Genomic DNA, 16,493 nt, shown 5'->3' on the forward strand with positions numbered 1-16,493 from the left:
TAGACAATTCTTAGAAAATCAGTACACAGAAATAATAAAATTGAATTTTGTTAATCTATCTTGGTATGTGTCAGTATATACTTTATTTCCTTAACTGGGTTATTTAAGAAATATGGACATTTTTGAACTTAGATTTTAAGTTAATACATTTTTAAAATAGTATGAAACTGTACATTTGCAACAAATACAGTAATATAAAAACATATGCTTATGAGAAACTTAGAGAAAAACAATCAGCAACAAAAAGGAGCAACAGCAAATAAAAAGCATAAAACAACAGAACTAAGACCAAGTAGATTATTTTGATACTACTACACTGAGAAAACCATTACCCTGGGTCAAAAATTAATATCTACGTGTACGCTATTTACAGAAAATAAATGTAGAACATATCTGCTTTGAAAGTTTAAGGCAATAATATGGAGAAAAAAATGTGTCCAATAATTGCAAAGCAAAAGTATACTTAGATAATAAATGCTAGATAATGTTAAAGTTAGAACAAAAATATTAACTTAGTCAAAGAAGATCTTGTATTTTTTTAGAGTGTGAACCATAGTGATTATGATGAAAACACACTATGGATTAAATAGAACTCTAGCAGATACAACAAAAAGTGTTAAAAGTTTTAAGAGAAAACCTTAGAAAGGCATTAATATTGAGTCCAGTTTAGCACACATCTCATAAATTGATAGGTCCAGCTCTCAAATATAAACATAACATTGAGTTTCTGATAACAATCAAAATGTACTGATCTATACTTTTTGTTTCCACAGCATTAATAGAAGATTTGTTTCAATAAGATCAATGTGCTTGCCTCTGTAGCACATATACTAAAATTGGAAGGATGCAGAGAAGATTAGCATGGCCCCTGCCCAAAAAGCTAAAAATGAAAATTAAAAAAAAGAAGATCAACTAGTACAAACCAGTGGTAACTTCACGAAATTACAGAATTATATAGCCAAATTTTTTGATTGGGATACATACCACTATACATTAATAACAAAGATGAAAAATGATCACAATGATGTCTATGAATTGATATGGAGGGATTCTCAGGATATACGGTTAAATAGAAAAAAGAAATGTGTAAAATAGTATCTACAGCATGCTACCTTTTGTATATACACTCGTGAAAGTCCTATGTGGCATCTTCTTTCAATACAAGGCTATTTGTCTACCTTGAAAATTTGTCTTTTAGTGTAGCCGCTTTCATCAATTATGTTAGCTGGATCTAAGTAATTTGCTGTACCTTCCATATCAGCACTGTTGCTTCACCTTGCACTTTTATGTTATGAAGATGGCTCCTTCCTTAAACTTCATGAACTAACCTCTGCTAGCTTCAAACTTTTCTTCTGCAGCTCACCTCTTTCAGCCTTCATAGAATTGCAGAGACATAAGATGTTTCTCTGGATGAGGCTTTGGCTTAAGGAAATACTGTGGCTGGTTTGATCTACCCAGACAACTCAAACCTTTCTCTATATCAGCAATAAGGCCATCTTATTTTCTTATAATTCTTGTGTTCACTGGAGTAGCACTTTTAATTTCCCTAAGAACTTTTCATTTGCATTCATAATTTAGGTAACTGTATATCCAATTGTTTAAAGACAACAAACCAACATTTTGTGATCTGCAACCATTCAATGATTTTTGAAAAATAGAGCTCCACAGATATGAATTTCTAGATGTAAGTGGACAGTACTGATATCTCCTGATTCAATGCTTTATTTGCATTCAATACTATGAAAAGGAAGACATTACTTATTTGGAAAGTTAGATCCGACTTAGGTAGCTCCTCCCACACCTCATGTTTGGCTGTTCCTCATTGATTTTTATATCTCTTTCCCCCTTAAATACCACTGCTTTTGCCTATTTTTCCTCTTTTTAAATTTAATTTTGAACCATGCGAACACACTTCAAAAATGTCTTATCTTATATCTATAATTTTAAACCATTGCATTAATTTCATTCGTTCTTATGCAGTTTGCAATTGGTATTTATAAAAATTTAATTTTCAGCCATCTACAGAATTGTGAGAAAACTGGATATCTTGACTGCTGGAAAGAGGACATTTAAGGAGATAATTTTTACTCCCAACTGTGTCAACACTGGCTTCATTTTTCATCTATAGCAAAAGTTCTACTTAATATGATGAGACTCATTGAAAGTAAGAAAGAAAAAAAAAAGATTCATAGAAACGCTAACATTGCAGAACTTGATATCATTTTCTTAAAGCAAAACCTTGATTATTTATAATTACAGCAATGAAGCAAATCATCATCCTTTTATCTCTTTATAATTTATTCACATGTCAATGGTCTACAACTTAACATTAAAACTTTTATTTTTCTAAGAAGCAAATGTGGTCTAAAGTTAATTTTCAATCAATGCTTTTCATAGCTTTTTGGATGCAAACATGGGGAGTCATCAAATTCACAGTTCAGCTTTTGTTCTTTGCTCTTTAATTCTCACATTGTCTTTCTGTGTTAGAGGATCAAAGAAGATTTCTTCAAATAAATGTGCCACATTATAATCCTTTAGATTTAAACCACAGGTTCCCTACTCTGTAGCTAAAGCATCTACTTCTGTAGTAAGCTCTGCTCATTTGGATACAACTTGAAGAAAATATCTATTAGCCTTTTTCTAAGTGCATTCACAAATTGTTTTTAAACACTTCTATAAAACAGAGAAATAATAACTAGTCTTTAACATTTCTGAAAGAAAACACTTTTGATAATATAAAAATTGTATATTCATGAAACAAGCAGTGCTAGAGAGGTTAATCACTGCAAAAAGTTTAATTTAAGATGCAATTATGGATCACTCAGTTTGCTTCCTGGGAACCATGAGAATTCTAAATTAAAGTGAGTATAAATTACAGCTATATTGTGTCCTATTTAATTTACTCATATCATAACAACTTTTTCATATCTAATGTGATATATTATTCAGTCATCTTAGTAAAATGTTGCCTTTTTGTTTGCAGTTTCATGATAATAAAATTGTCTGTTTAAAATTTTTAATTAAAAATAAATTCTTTGTACTTTCTGAAAACAAATGCAACATTAATGTATTACTAAGAAAAGATGCCACAAAATTATTACAAATGTTTAAACCCTGTTAACGAAAGACATCTAAAATGACTTCTTTTTGAAAGATCAATTTTAAAAATTAGTATTTTCATAATTTGTTTGATGATGAGCAATTGCTACACATTCTATATATGATTTTCTGTGATAATGGGCAAGGATGCCCTATCTACATAACTTTCTATCTGGTGGTTAGAATATTCTATCTTACAACTGGATTTTCCATGTAGATTTAAAACAATTACCAAGTTTTAAAAGTGACCATTTCCTCAGAATGAGACAAATCTTCACACTTTTAATCCAGGACATTACCAATAGTACTACCAGATTTCTCAGCCACTAAACCAGCTTCTCCTCCATCCCCATTGTTTATGCTGCTATTCTAGTTAAATAATGTCTGCCTTGTGGACAGAGAATTCTGCCTTATCATGCTTTTTATGGTACATGCACATCAAAGGTATTCATCTGGGCACAGAAAGAACAAATAAAATATAACATTAAAATATTTCTTTAAGTTTCTAAACATATAAAAGCAGACTTCTAAATGAAAGCAGTTCATTTATTATTCATTAAGTTTACTTAATTAACCTCTCTACTGAGTGAAATAAAGTACTCATCTTTCTGAAATATAGTAATATCTAAAGAAAAGAAGCATACATGAGACAAATTTTTTTCTGAACTTATTAATTTAAACTTGCATGTTTCATGTCTAACTGAATGTGCAGAGACTATTAAAATCAATTCAACCACATTGATTACTAGTGCAAGTATACCGTAGCTTTTTCTGCAAGCTATATTTATAATGTACATGATTCATATGCCATATTTTAAATAAAACTACACCAAAATGTTACACTTTATCTCTTTTATTAAAGCCTTATGGGAGGTATATCTTTCCTTGTGAATATAGTCGTTTATCAAACGTACTCTATGTGCTTATATGGATATCCTAAAATTCTCTGAATTAGACTCAAATTTTTCCATAAAGCTTCAGGAAACTTAATCATTTTAAAATATGACATTTTCAAGGATGAATCTTGAAAATACTTACAATCCATTTTGATACATGATTTCAGTGAGTGGGTCAGACTAAATAAAATACTTGACACTTGGCATGAACGATGAGATTTGTTGTGGCTTATGAATATTTGAAAATGTGGCTTTTAAAATGAGTTGATCAGTTATTTCTATGAAGATGATTCATCTGGCAACTTTGAACAGATACGATTTTTTAAAGTAACAAATTTCAGGTAATGTAAACCCAGATTAATTTAGTCAATTAATCACAAAAATGATTCATATAGCAAATATTTATCAAGTCAAGGAACATCAGAATATGATGATTAGAGTACACACCTCACTTTTAAAAAATAATATGTTTAACAACTAAATTACAACTGTATTGTCAACAATGTTTAAAGAAAGCTTGATAAAAATGTGGGGGAGAAAAAGGAATTCAATAGGTAAGAGATACCAGAAGTTGGACACTCTGTTATCTGAGATACCTGATATCGCTGTGCACCTGGAAATAAAAAGGATGTCCATTTCACAAATTCCCTCCTTGTGATCTCAGACATATACAATGGCTTTATCCTAGAGTGTCATTTGATGGACAGCCGGACTGTCATCCCTCAAGTGACAGTTCATTCTGGTTTTCTGTGTTTTTTGTTCTGACTTTTCAGGTTAGGTTGGTAGCTAGGAGCAGCAGTGATACAGGCTCGAGTTGTAGAAGTGTACTGACAAGAAGTTGTTTATTGCGAATAAGTGCAGAAGGTCAACAAACCAGAAGTCCAGAAGTAAATTGAGTTTGGAAATCAAGCATAACAGTAAGGCAACTGGCAGGTGATGAACTCAAGGTAGATTGTTATGGAAGGATGAGCTCTCAAGTCTCTCATGAGTGATACCAGAAATGAGCCAAAGCTATTTAGGGAGACAGAAAACTCAAGGGTTGGAGTTCCTGCATGCTAGAAGTAACCTAAGTGAAGTTCTAGTCAAGTTTCTATCGGGTCACTGGGGACATCAAATGCCCTTAAATAAGTCCTAGTACAGAAAATTTCTAGGCCATTAGAAAAGAAGTCTGTAAACTAAAATAATAGCTAGAAGGGCTCTGAAATTCTGAATAATAGATACTATAAAGGGACTTTTATTTTCTTTAAAAATGACAACATTTGGGTGAATCAATTTTTAAAAAGATGAAATAAATTAAAAATACTTTAAATTTGAAATAAATAAAATTTTCTATATCATGGCATATCTAGCTCATAGGCTGGCTCCTTTCATTTAGCCACAAACTCTGGAGGACCTTTATCAGCCATTGAACTAAAATCTATGATAGGAAGCAGTCGTCTTCCTTACTGATATTTTAAACATTAAAAGTTAAATTTCAGAAAAGTGATTTAAAATTAAACTTTTAGAAATTATATTATAATACCATTGCATACCTGCTTTTGATAATTATTTAATTAAATTAATTTGAATCCAAAGAACTTGTTCTCATTAAGTCCTTTGGAAATTTCATGTATTTGTACTATTTATACAACCTAGGGTGAAGCTTTTCTCTTTAATTATGATTAAGCTTTTCTAGGTTTTAATGATCAAATGTGTTTTTAAAGGAAACGTAACCTATTCGCCCATTCAAGTTCACACACACACACACACACACACACACACACACACACCCTGAACCAAGGGAAAAAGATCAGATATTTATTGTACTTCAATTGCTCATGGCATTCTAGTGATAGCTAACTACCTGTCCACCAACCCAGTTCTCCCATATTTCTTATCTGCTAACATTTAAAAAGCAAATGGAAATATAATAGAAACAAAAATTGAAATCTGATCAATAAAATCTTAAATTATCATCATTCATGTGTAATTAATTCCATAAATCAATTGGCATACTATCTAAAAACTGTAATCCAATTAATTTATCCCAATTTTATATGACTAATATTGACGAAATAATTAACAATTACTAAAAATAAAGCTCATGACTCATATGCTCTTCTTAGTTATGCTGTATGACAGACCTATTAAGACAATTAACAATTAAATCCTGCCTATCACTCAACCTTGTGTTTTTATTCACTTATTCATCAATTCAAGAAGTATTCTTTGAATAACTAATTTATGTCAGGAGACACAGTAGTGAAAAAAAACAGACAAAATTGTGGCCTTTCTAAAATGTGCATTCTACTGGAAGAAGACAGACAACAGGTGAGCATTATAACATATTAGACATAAAATATACAGCATCCTTGGTGGTGATCACCGCTTAGACAAAGGAGAAGAGGGAATGCTGAGGTGGAGACCGCAATCTGAAATAGGATTATAAAAAAAAGGCTTGAGTGAGAATGGGATTTTAGAGCCTAAAGAAGGTGAGAAAATGAGCCTTGCAGATATACTGGAGAAAAGCATTCCCGACAAAAATAACAACTGTAAAGGCCCACTGGCAAGAACTCTGCAACTGAATTCGAGAATCAGCAAATTGTCAGGGTGGAAGAGCAAAAGCGGTAAAAGCACTAAAAATAAAAGAAGGTGAAGACAGCGAAGTAGGAGGAAGGCAAATCATGTGTGGCACATTTTGGATTTCACTCTGGATGATATGAGAAGTTATTTGTGGGTTTTGACTCTAGAGAGTCTAATTTCATTTAACTTTTCTTTTTTTTTTTTTTTTGATACGGAGTCTCGCCCTGTTACCCAGGTTGAGTACAGTGGCGCAATCTCGGCTCACGCAATCTCTGCCTCTAGGGTTCAAACGATTCTCCTGCCTTAACCTCCCGATTTTATTTGTTTATTTATTTTTTTGAGACAAGAGTTTTGCTTTCTCACCCAGGCTGGAGTGCCGTGGCCTGATCTCGGCTCAGTGCAACCTCCACCTCCTGGGTTCAAAGAGATTCTCCTGCCTCAGCCTCCTGAGTAGCTGGGATTACAGATGCTCGCCACCAAACCCAGCTAATTTTTGTATTTTTAGTAGAGATGGGATTTCACCATCTTGGCCAGGCTGGTCTTGAATTCCTGACCTCGTGATCCGCCCGCCTTAGCCTCCCAAAGTGCTGGGATTACAGGCGTGAGCCACCGGGCCCGGCCTCATTTAACTTCTTACAGTTAAGTGCAAGATAATATTGCCTCACATTTATAGATGGATAGAAGAATGGGGAATAGATGGTTAGATAGATATTCCTTAATACTAATATAATAATATGTATTATGAATAATATGTAATTTATATATTGATATGTATTTTACTGAAGTGTATGCATATTAAATTAATTTCATTTTAGTTTCTGAAAAAATCTTAATAAAAGTGTTTTTACACACATACAAATTCCTCTCAGACCTATGCCTCTTTAAAAAAAGGAAACATTAACACAATTTTCACAAAATACATATAGAAAGCATTTATCTCAGCATAATTGAGGCTATGTATGAAAAACCTACAGCTAAAGTCATAATCAAAGAGGAAAGGCTGAAAACTTATTCTCTAAGATCAGATACAAGGCAAAGATGCCTCTCTCTTGCCATTTCTAGTCACCATAGTACTGAAAGTCCTAACCAGGGGAGTTAGATAAGAAAAAAAAAAAAAAAAAAAAAAAAGACGTTCAAATTGGAAAGGAGAGTAAAATTCTCTCTTTTTGGATATGACACGATCATATATGTAGAGAACCCTAGGAACTCAACAACAACAACAAAAAACTGTTAGAAATAAAAATCAAATTCTGTAAACTTACATGATCAAAATCAACACATCAATTTAGTGAAATTTATGTACACTGACAACAAACCTTTCAGAAAAGAAATTCAAAAAACAGTCCCATTTGCAATATTAACAACAACAAAAATACTTAGGAATAAACTTATCCAAAGAGGTGAAGGACTGTTACACTGAAAACTATAAAACACTAATGGAAGAAATTAAAAGAGACACAGATAAAAGGAAAGACATGGAGTGTTCATGAATTAAAAGAGTTAATATTGTTGTTTTCTCACTTTAGGGAGATTCTTCAAGCAATTACTATGTCAACAGACACAGATGTTTCCCTTTCTTCATATGATGAAGATCAGGGACTGAAAAGTTAGAAAAGCTAATGAGGCACCATTTGTCCCCACTGGATTAGCTGATTTCCCAGCAATTGTTGCATATGTGTTATACAAACTGAAAAGCAGGACTAAAGTATCCCTTCATCTGATCCACATGTGGGTGGCAGCTCAAGGCTTTGTTGTGGGAGCAATGACTGTTGGTATGAGCTATTCCACATATCAAGAATTCTGGGAGAAACATAAGCCTTAGATGAAGAGATGCTGTCTTGATCTTGTTGGAGGAGCTTGCTGTAGTTAGACATCTATCTCATTGTTGAAGTTACATGTTAATGTTGAAAATAAACTATTTGAGTGTGTTCAGATTATAACATGGTATTTTGAATACTGAATTCCTTTCTTGCAGGCTAAACTTGCCTGGTGACCAAATTACTAGTGACTAGTTTACTCGCGAGGTCATTCAGGGGAGTCAAGTTAACACAAAAGAAACACATCACCTAAATGCAATTGATGGTGTTAAAGTGTCCATCTCCTTAAACTGTTAAGATGAAATTCATTCTAAAAAACATAGCAGACCAACTCTAAACCCCAGTTTGCTGAAGAATCTTGTTTTGGATGTTATATAAGAGTCCTATTTGCCTCAGTTAATCTACCTTTTCTTCTGTCTGTGTTGTGGACTGGCTGGCTCTTTTAAAACTCTGTCAAAAAAGTGCATGGAATATAACTTGTAAAGCCTCCCACAGTTGCAAGTATATATATGTGTGTGTGTGTGTGTGTTTAAAGCAAATCTAGAAAGTTTACAGGAGAGCTGCACAGTAGCAGTATTTATTGAAGAATCACAATTGCAAACATAAGAATAATTTAATTATGGGTTCTATTTTAGTTCTTTTGTAATTGCAGAATTACATATTTGCTTCTGTTAGAATAATTTTTAAATGTCATATTGAAATAGAAATATGCATTTTAAGTGTTCATGCAAAGGTACATGAAGAACACTTTTAAAATGTGTGCACTGTTTATTTTCTCCATAAGAATGTTTAATGTTTAGTTGTAAACATTAAACGAATTACCCATAATGGAATTGCTTAATGATTTGTGAGCAAGTTGATTTGATCACACATTATACGCTAACTTTGATATAATATAGAATGCTTTATTGCACTTGTGAAAAGCTCTTGTCTAACCTGAATTGACATATTTACATTTCATGGTGATAACATGGTATATGTATTGTTATTAAAGTTAGTGGCCCTAAAAAAAGAGTTAATATTGTTAAAATGTCCGTACTACCCATTGATCTAGTTTCAACGCAATCCCTGTCAAAATCCCAATGGCATTCTTAACAGAAATAGAAAAACAACTCTAAAATTCATGTAAAAGAACAAAATACCAAGAATTCACAAGCAATCCTGAGCAAGAAAAATAAAGCTGGATACATGACATATTCTGATTTCAAAATATATTAGAAAGCTATGGTAATCAAAACAGTATTGTCAGTCACAAAAGAAACTTGTAGACCAAAGGAGCATAACAGAGAGCCCAGAAATACATCCATATGTTTACTGTCAACTGATCTTGGATAAGGGTGCCAAGACACCCTTATCCATAAGGAAAAGGATAGTCTGTTTAATAAGTGGTGCTGGAAAAACTGAATATCTAAATGTGAAAGAGTAAAAGTGAAACCTTATCTTGCATCATATTCAAAAGCCAATTTAAAATTTATTAAGGCTTAAACATAACACATGAAAATGTAAAATTGCTGGAAAAAACGTAGACAATAACCTTATTGACATTGGTCTTGGCAACAGATTTTTGGTCATAACACCAGAAGTACAGGCAGCAAAAGCAAAAATAGACAAGTGGATTGCATCAAACTAAAAAGTCTTTAATACAGCAAAAGAAACAATCAACACGTAAAAATGAAGCCTATAGAATTAGAGAAAATATTTACAAACGAAATATCTGATAAGGGGTTAATATTCAAGATACAAAAGGAACTCATACAACTCAATAGCAAAACATAAATAAATGAAACAAACAAACAAAAAGCAAGAGCAACAACAACAGAATCAATGACCCAATTGAGAACTGGGCAAAGAAACTGAATAGACATTTTCCAAAAGAAGACATACAAATGGCTCAAAAGTATATGACAAGATGCTCAGCATCACCAATCATCATGGAAATGCAAATCAAAATCACAATAAGACATCACCTCTCACGCTAAAATGGCTATTATAACAAAGATAAATATAGATAATAAGTGGTGGCGAGAATGTGGAGAAAAGGGAACTCCTGTGCGCTGTTGGTAGGAATGTATATTGGTGCAGCCACTATGAAAAACAGTATAGGGATTCCTCAGCTATTAAAACATCAAACTACCACATCATCCAGCAATCTCACTTCTATGTATATATCCAAAGAAAATCACATCTAGATCTTGAAGTAATATCTGCTGTCCCATTTTAATTGCATCATCATTTAAAGTAGAAAAGACATGGAAATAACCTAAATACTAATGAATGAATGAAGAAAATTTTATATTATATGCATTATACAGTTATATATAATGTAGTAACATGTAAATATATGTATATAATATATAAATATGTATGTATAATGTATATAGTTTATATTATATAAATATATAATATATATTTTTATATATAATGGAATGCTATTTAGGCTTTAAAAAGAAGGAAATCCTGTAATTTGCAACAAAATGAATGAACCTAGAGGATATCATGCTAAGTGAAATTAGCCAGATACACAAAGATAAATACTGCTTGATATCACTACTGTGTGGAATACAAAATAGTAAAACTAGAAGTAGAGAGTAGAATGGTGGTTGTCACGGGTGGGGGTAGAGAGGGAGGAGGAAATGAAGAAATGTTAATAAAATGGCACAATGTTTCAGTTATGTAAGATGAATGAGTTATTGAGTTTTAATGTACAGTGTGGCAAAAATAGTTAGCAAAATTGTATTGTATATTTGTGGTTTTTGAAGAGAGTGGATCTTAAGTACTGTCACCACACAAAAAAGTAACTATGTAAGGTGATGGATAAGTTAATTAGCTTGAGTGTGGTGATAATTTCTCAATGCATGCATATATCAAAATATTAAGTTTACACCTTTAATATATGTAATTCCTGTTTGTCAATTATTCAATTAAACCGGAGAAAGAAAGATTCGTCTTGAACTGCGTTTATTTTAGAACCCAAACAAACTTGTCATAAAAGGTACTTTCAATTTTTAAAGATAAATTTGACTTCAGAAATAAGTGTTACTAAGTTTAAAAATCAACAAATAACATAACGCTATTTTTAACAGAAATAATCCTTATATTGAATAATGTTAAAATCTTTGGTAGCTCTTTTCTATAATCACTATTAATCTGACTGACTTTAAAAGTGTTTTTAGAAACCTTCATAGTGAGCTCTGAATTTCCTGGGTATTTTTTTTAAAGCAGCTGCAATATCCAAATGTTTCCTTAAGAGTGACATCTTATTGCAAGTGTCAAATATTTAGAAAATTAATGATGTTGATTCTGTGTCTGAAAATCAATATATTAAATATATAAATTATATTATAATATTTTTAGAAATAACTACATTAATATGCCTTTTACTGAAAAAATGCATTTAAAATGTTTTCTTTAAATACTTTTATTCATGATTGGATATGAAATTTAACAATGATATATTAAAATAGCTTTGGGTTTAAAAAAAACTATATCATTATAAACTGTCCATATTTTGTCTAATTAAAGTTATTCCAGTTTAAAAATCAAATAAGGTGACAAATATTTATAGAATATGAAAACTATAAAGGCTGTGAACCAATAATCATATTCAAGAACATATGAATATTTCTTCTTTGTCTAAGAAATGAAAGTATAATTTGCAGAAATCTAAAATACTCCGAGAACTCTCTGTATTCCCCCATCGAAGATTATGAAACACAAATCGTATCAGACCTCTGTGGAGCTGGACTCATCATAATTCCCAGGAAAATAATTAAGCCTCAGCTGTACATACTTCAATGTTGAAATATTCTTACACAAAGGGACCCGTAAACTTCTTCCAATTGTCATGTGAGCATTATAACGCTTTCAATATCCTTGAGAACACCAAATGCTCCTACCAATACCATTACATGCTCAGACAGCTTGAAGGTGTTCCAGCAAGACAACACTCTCATTCATCTTCTTGAGAAACTGAGATCTGAGAAAATAAGTATGTGATCTTTCATTCTGGATAAACCAATCCTTGGAAACAAACTATAGCTATAATCCCTGAAGATCTGTAAGTAAGTATCGAAGAAGTACAAGTCAAATTTAACTCCAAAAAGTGTACTCTTCTAATGTTGTTTCTCTTCTAATGAACTAAAATGTATCTAGTTAGATTATCTTTTTTTATTATAAAAATGTAGTTATCATCAGATGTTACATTTTCCTGGATACAAATTCCAGACCTAAAAAACAACGAAATGAAAAACCAAATTAGTATTTTCAAAAAAAAAAATAATATCCAAAGTAATTCTGTCATAACCTAAATTCTTACAATTTTTAAATCTGTTGTTTTAATCAAAAAACATTCCAAAAGAATACTGATAAGTGAACAGTAAACTCTGGGATTTAGAAACCCCCTTGCATACACAGTCGTGGTTCTCTCAGTTGCTGAATCCTATATTACTCCAGTACTAGTAAAGCATTTTGATGAAGGGGCAACTTTTCTTAAATTTTGAATCCTATGATATAAATTAGAATAGCATCACTCACCTTTCATCCAATGACAGTCTATTCTGACTTACTCTCATATTAACTAGTGCTCACAAAAGGGCATTCAGACAGGCTATGCCTACCCAAATTTCTCTTTAATCTCTAAAACTATAAACATATCTGCTATTGCCTGCCCAGGAACTTCATTTACTTAGCAAAATCTGGTCAACTAATGTCCTTTCCTATACTTGAAAGGTAACTCCATCGTGGAATGCAATACTGAAGCTTTCACCTGATTTAACACTATATACTATAAAGGCTGCCAATTCACATGAAGAGAGACCATACCAGGCATTAATAACAGCAACACACCTTCCTAATAGCGCGAGAACTTGGATGTGGGGATGAGGAACAAGCCAACAGGATAAGATCAACCAATCTGTCTCTTTGTCTATTTAACAACTAATCTTTTTACTGTGTCCAGCATGAAGGGCTTTCAGATTCAAATTGAAAACCTGGCTTTAGTAACCACATGATATTAAGTAAATAGTGATTATAGGCTAGCTATTCAAGAAGGATAGTCTGTTTAAATAAATTAAAATACATATGGCTTCATTGCTCAGGAAAAGTGCATTAAAAACAAAATAAGCAAAGCACATATGGTAAAAATTGTGAAGGTTAAAGCTTTCCATTCCAAACCCATCTCACAAATCCACATGTAGATACCAGGACAATAAAGGAACTGAAAATGCTTCTCATGTTGGTTTTACGTCGTATTTCCTCATCGTTGTAGTAAAGTGTTACCTTATAATATATGTGCTCCTAGAAACCAACAAGGCAAACCTAGACAAAATAACAAGTTTTCCAGATATAATATTAAATCAGAGAACAACAACTCGATACTTTTATATAATAAATATCTAGTTATAAATGAACACTTATCAATTTTATTATACTTAAACCTTTACATAGTGACTAATAGCTAGTATGAAGAAGACTTTGCTTATTCAAAAGTAAGATTTCCCAGATTTTCACCAAATGATTAGATGTGGAAGGTAAAGAAAAGATCAAAATAAAAGTCAAGAATTTTTTAATATTCTAATGTTGGTAAGAGAGTAAATTATATTTCACCAAATGAGATGGAAAGTACAGGAATACAAGCCAGTTTGGAGGAAGAAATATGAATTCACCTTTTGCAATAATGAGTTTCAGGTGCCATGGAAACATCGAAGTTCAGGTGTCCAAACCACGTTAGGCATTCATTTTTAAAGCTCAATGGAGAAGGCTCAGCTGGAAATTTATTTCTAGGAGTCCTTATTATATAGATGGAAAGTGAAACCAGGGGAATAAATGACATCAATTTAATACAGTAGAGAGAATAAGAGCAAAGCTGGAGATAGAATCTTGAAGTAAATTAACATTTTTAGGGACCAGACAAAGGATGAAAAAGAGGTTTGTTTCTCAAGTTACCCAGACAATATTGGTATGGGAATACTGTATTTGAAAAAGGATGCATAATCAATTATATATTAGAGGTAAAGTTGTAAGTAATCTCGAGATTGAATCAGAACTGGTCAGCGACTGAAATACAGTTAACGTGGATTATTAACAATGGGTCACAAACAAGGGTCATACTTTTCCCACTCTGAGAAATATGTGAGGTCATTTTTAGGTGTCTCAATACCAGGGAGTACTACTTGCATCAACAAGCAAGGCCCAAGGATGCCAAAATTGAGCTGGACAGCCCCACACACTAAGCAATTTGCCCTCTGAAAATGTTTGGTTCTATATTTAGGAAGATAACTGTTGAAGCCCTTCTCATTGGAAGGCAGTGTTGTTTCTTGTTTTTTTCTCTCCTTCAAGGGAGAAAACTGAGGATGGTTAACTGTTTATAATAAGACTTATCACATAGCTGGGTGATTTCCATTTCTTAATTGTGTTTCTCTTAGAGCATGGAGTATGCATAGGAACATGATACTGTCTTTTGTTCTGAAGATTCCCAGTGTATGGTCAGCCCCTCAGACAACAGTGTCCTCCCAGGTCACAGCTTTAAAGTGCAGGCCTGTCCCTTGACTGCCAGAGCTAGATAAATGCCATATTCCTGAATCTCATAATCAGGAGATATTCCTGACTTAAATGAAATATCACACTGCAGGGCATGAATTATCCTGCCCCAGTGACCTCTCCAGGGTTAAGAATCTGGCATAAGCAGCCACAAAAGCAGCTAGACATTTCAGAGGCGTTGAGTCCACCTGGGGTAAATATAGGACAATGGAGAGCAAGAGACAGGAAATACCCAGGCAGATACATGTTTGCAGGCAGCACTGCAAAGCCTAATTTCCATGTCGTCTAGTCCAAACCAGTTTCGTAAGTGACTTTTTGTCAATCACCATATGCAGTGTCTAGCACAGCAATGCATCTGTTGCATTGCTTCACATCCTTCCTTGCCTCACTTCATTTTTTCACCTTTGCTACTGTGGGTTTTTTTAATTTTCTTAATTAACTACGAGCACTTTTAAACCTTGCTTTGGACTCCATTTTCTTGAAAATGTGGACTAAAATTATTGGGCACCTATTATTAGAGTTATGCCACTCTCTATCTTTACTGGAGTTTACTGTTCTTTTTTTGTGTATTTGCATCATCCTGTGTGCTTGCTCTCCCCCTCCAGCCCTCGCCACACAGACGCATATGCAGTTGACACTTGAACAACACCGGTTTCAACTGCATGGGTCCAATTATACACAGACTTTTTTCAATCAATCTCTCCTGTCTCCACTTCCACCTCTTTCACCTTTGACACCCCTGAGACAGAAGACCAACCTCTCCTTTTCTTCTTCCTCTTCAACCTACTCAACATGAAGATAATGCGAATGAAGACCTTTATGATGAGCCACTTCTACTAAATGAATAGTAAATATGTTTTCTCTTTTTCTTAATAACATTTTACTTTCTCTAGTTTATTGTAAGAATAATTATATAATATGTATAACATACAAAATATGTGTTACTTGAGTATGCTTTCAGTAGGACTTCTGGTCAACAGCAGGCTATTGGTAGTTAAGTTTTGGGGGAGCAGAAAATTATATGGAAATTTTCAATAGCATGGTGGTTCTGTGACCTTTACCCCCACATTGTTCAAGGGTCTACAAATATGCAAGCTATTCATTTCTTCATATACATCCTAATTTATGAGATGAAGATAGAACGTATTCTCTGTGTAGATGGATAGACTGTTCATTTTAAAGGAATATAAGTATGTAGAAAATAAAATTTCCTGTGGAAACTCTGACCTCAAGAGCGGAGACTATCTGATACTAAAGCTAAAGAAGTAAGTGGGAGAAAACTATGTACAACAGAGAGAAAATGAATTGTAGATAGAGGCAATGGGTAGGGGACTATAAGGAGTCGAGAGAACAGCAGGGATTTGTTAAACGGTAAAGAGTGTTCAATGAATGGCATTACCCTTCACGAATTTCCCTGTGAGTTTCAATTGTCCATGAACAATTCCAGATGTTTGGTGTGACTGGATTTTCTGTAGTATCAGGTAGAAATGCTGACTTTCATGTTTGGATAAATATAGGCTCAAACAGAAGTGAAATTCAGGGATAAAGGATGGCAGGATGGCTACCAAATCACATATGATGA

General features: G+C 33.0%; 1 non-coding gene and 1 pseudogene across 1 annotated transcript; both read left to right on the forward strand.

The window, feature by feature from the left end:
* The first annotated feature begins 806 nt into the window (after positions 1-806).
* On the forward strand, positions 807-915 carry LOC112611236. Its single transcript, XR_003116604.1, has one exon. It is a non-coding gene; the product is annotated as a U6 spliceosomal RNA (small nuclear RNA).
* A 7,175-nt stretch (positions 916-8,090) lies between these two features.
* On the forward strand, positions 8,091-8,379 carry LOC112611102 (annotated as a pseudogene).
* The last annotated feature ends 8,114 nt before the right edge of the window (positions 8,380-16,493 follow it).

Source organism: Theropithecus gelada, chromosome 17 (assembly GCF_003255815.1).
Source record: "Theropithecus gelada isolate Dixy chromosome 17, Tgel_1.0, whole genome shotgun sequence".
Taxonomy (NCBI): domain Eukaryota; kingdom Metazoa; phylum Chordata; class Mammalia; order Primates; family Cercopithecidae; genus Theropithecus; species Theropithecus gelada.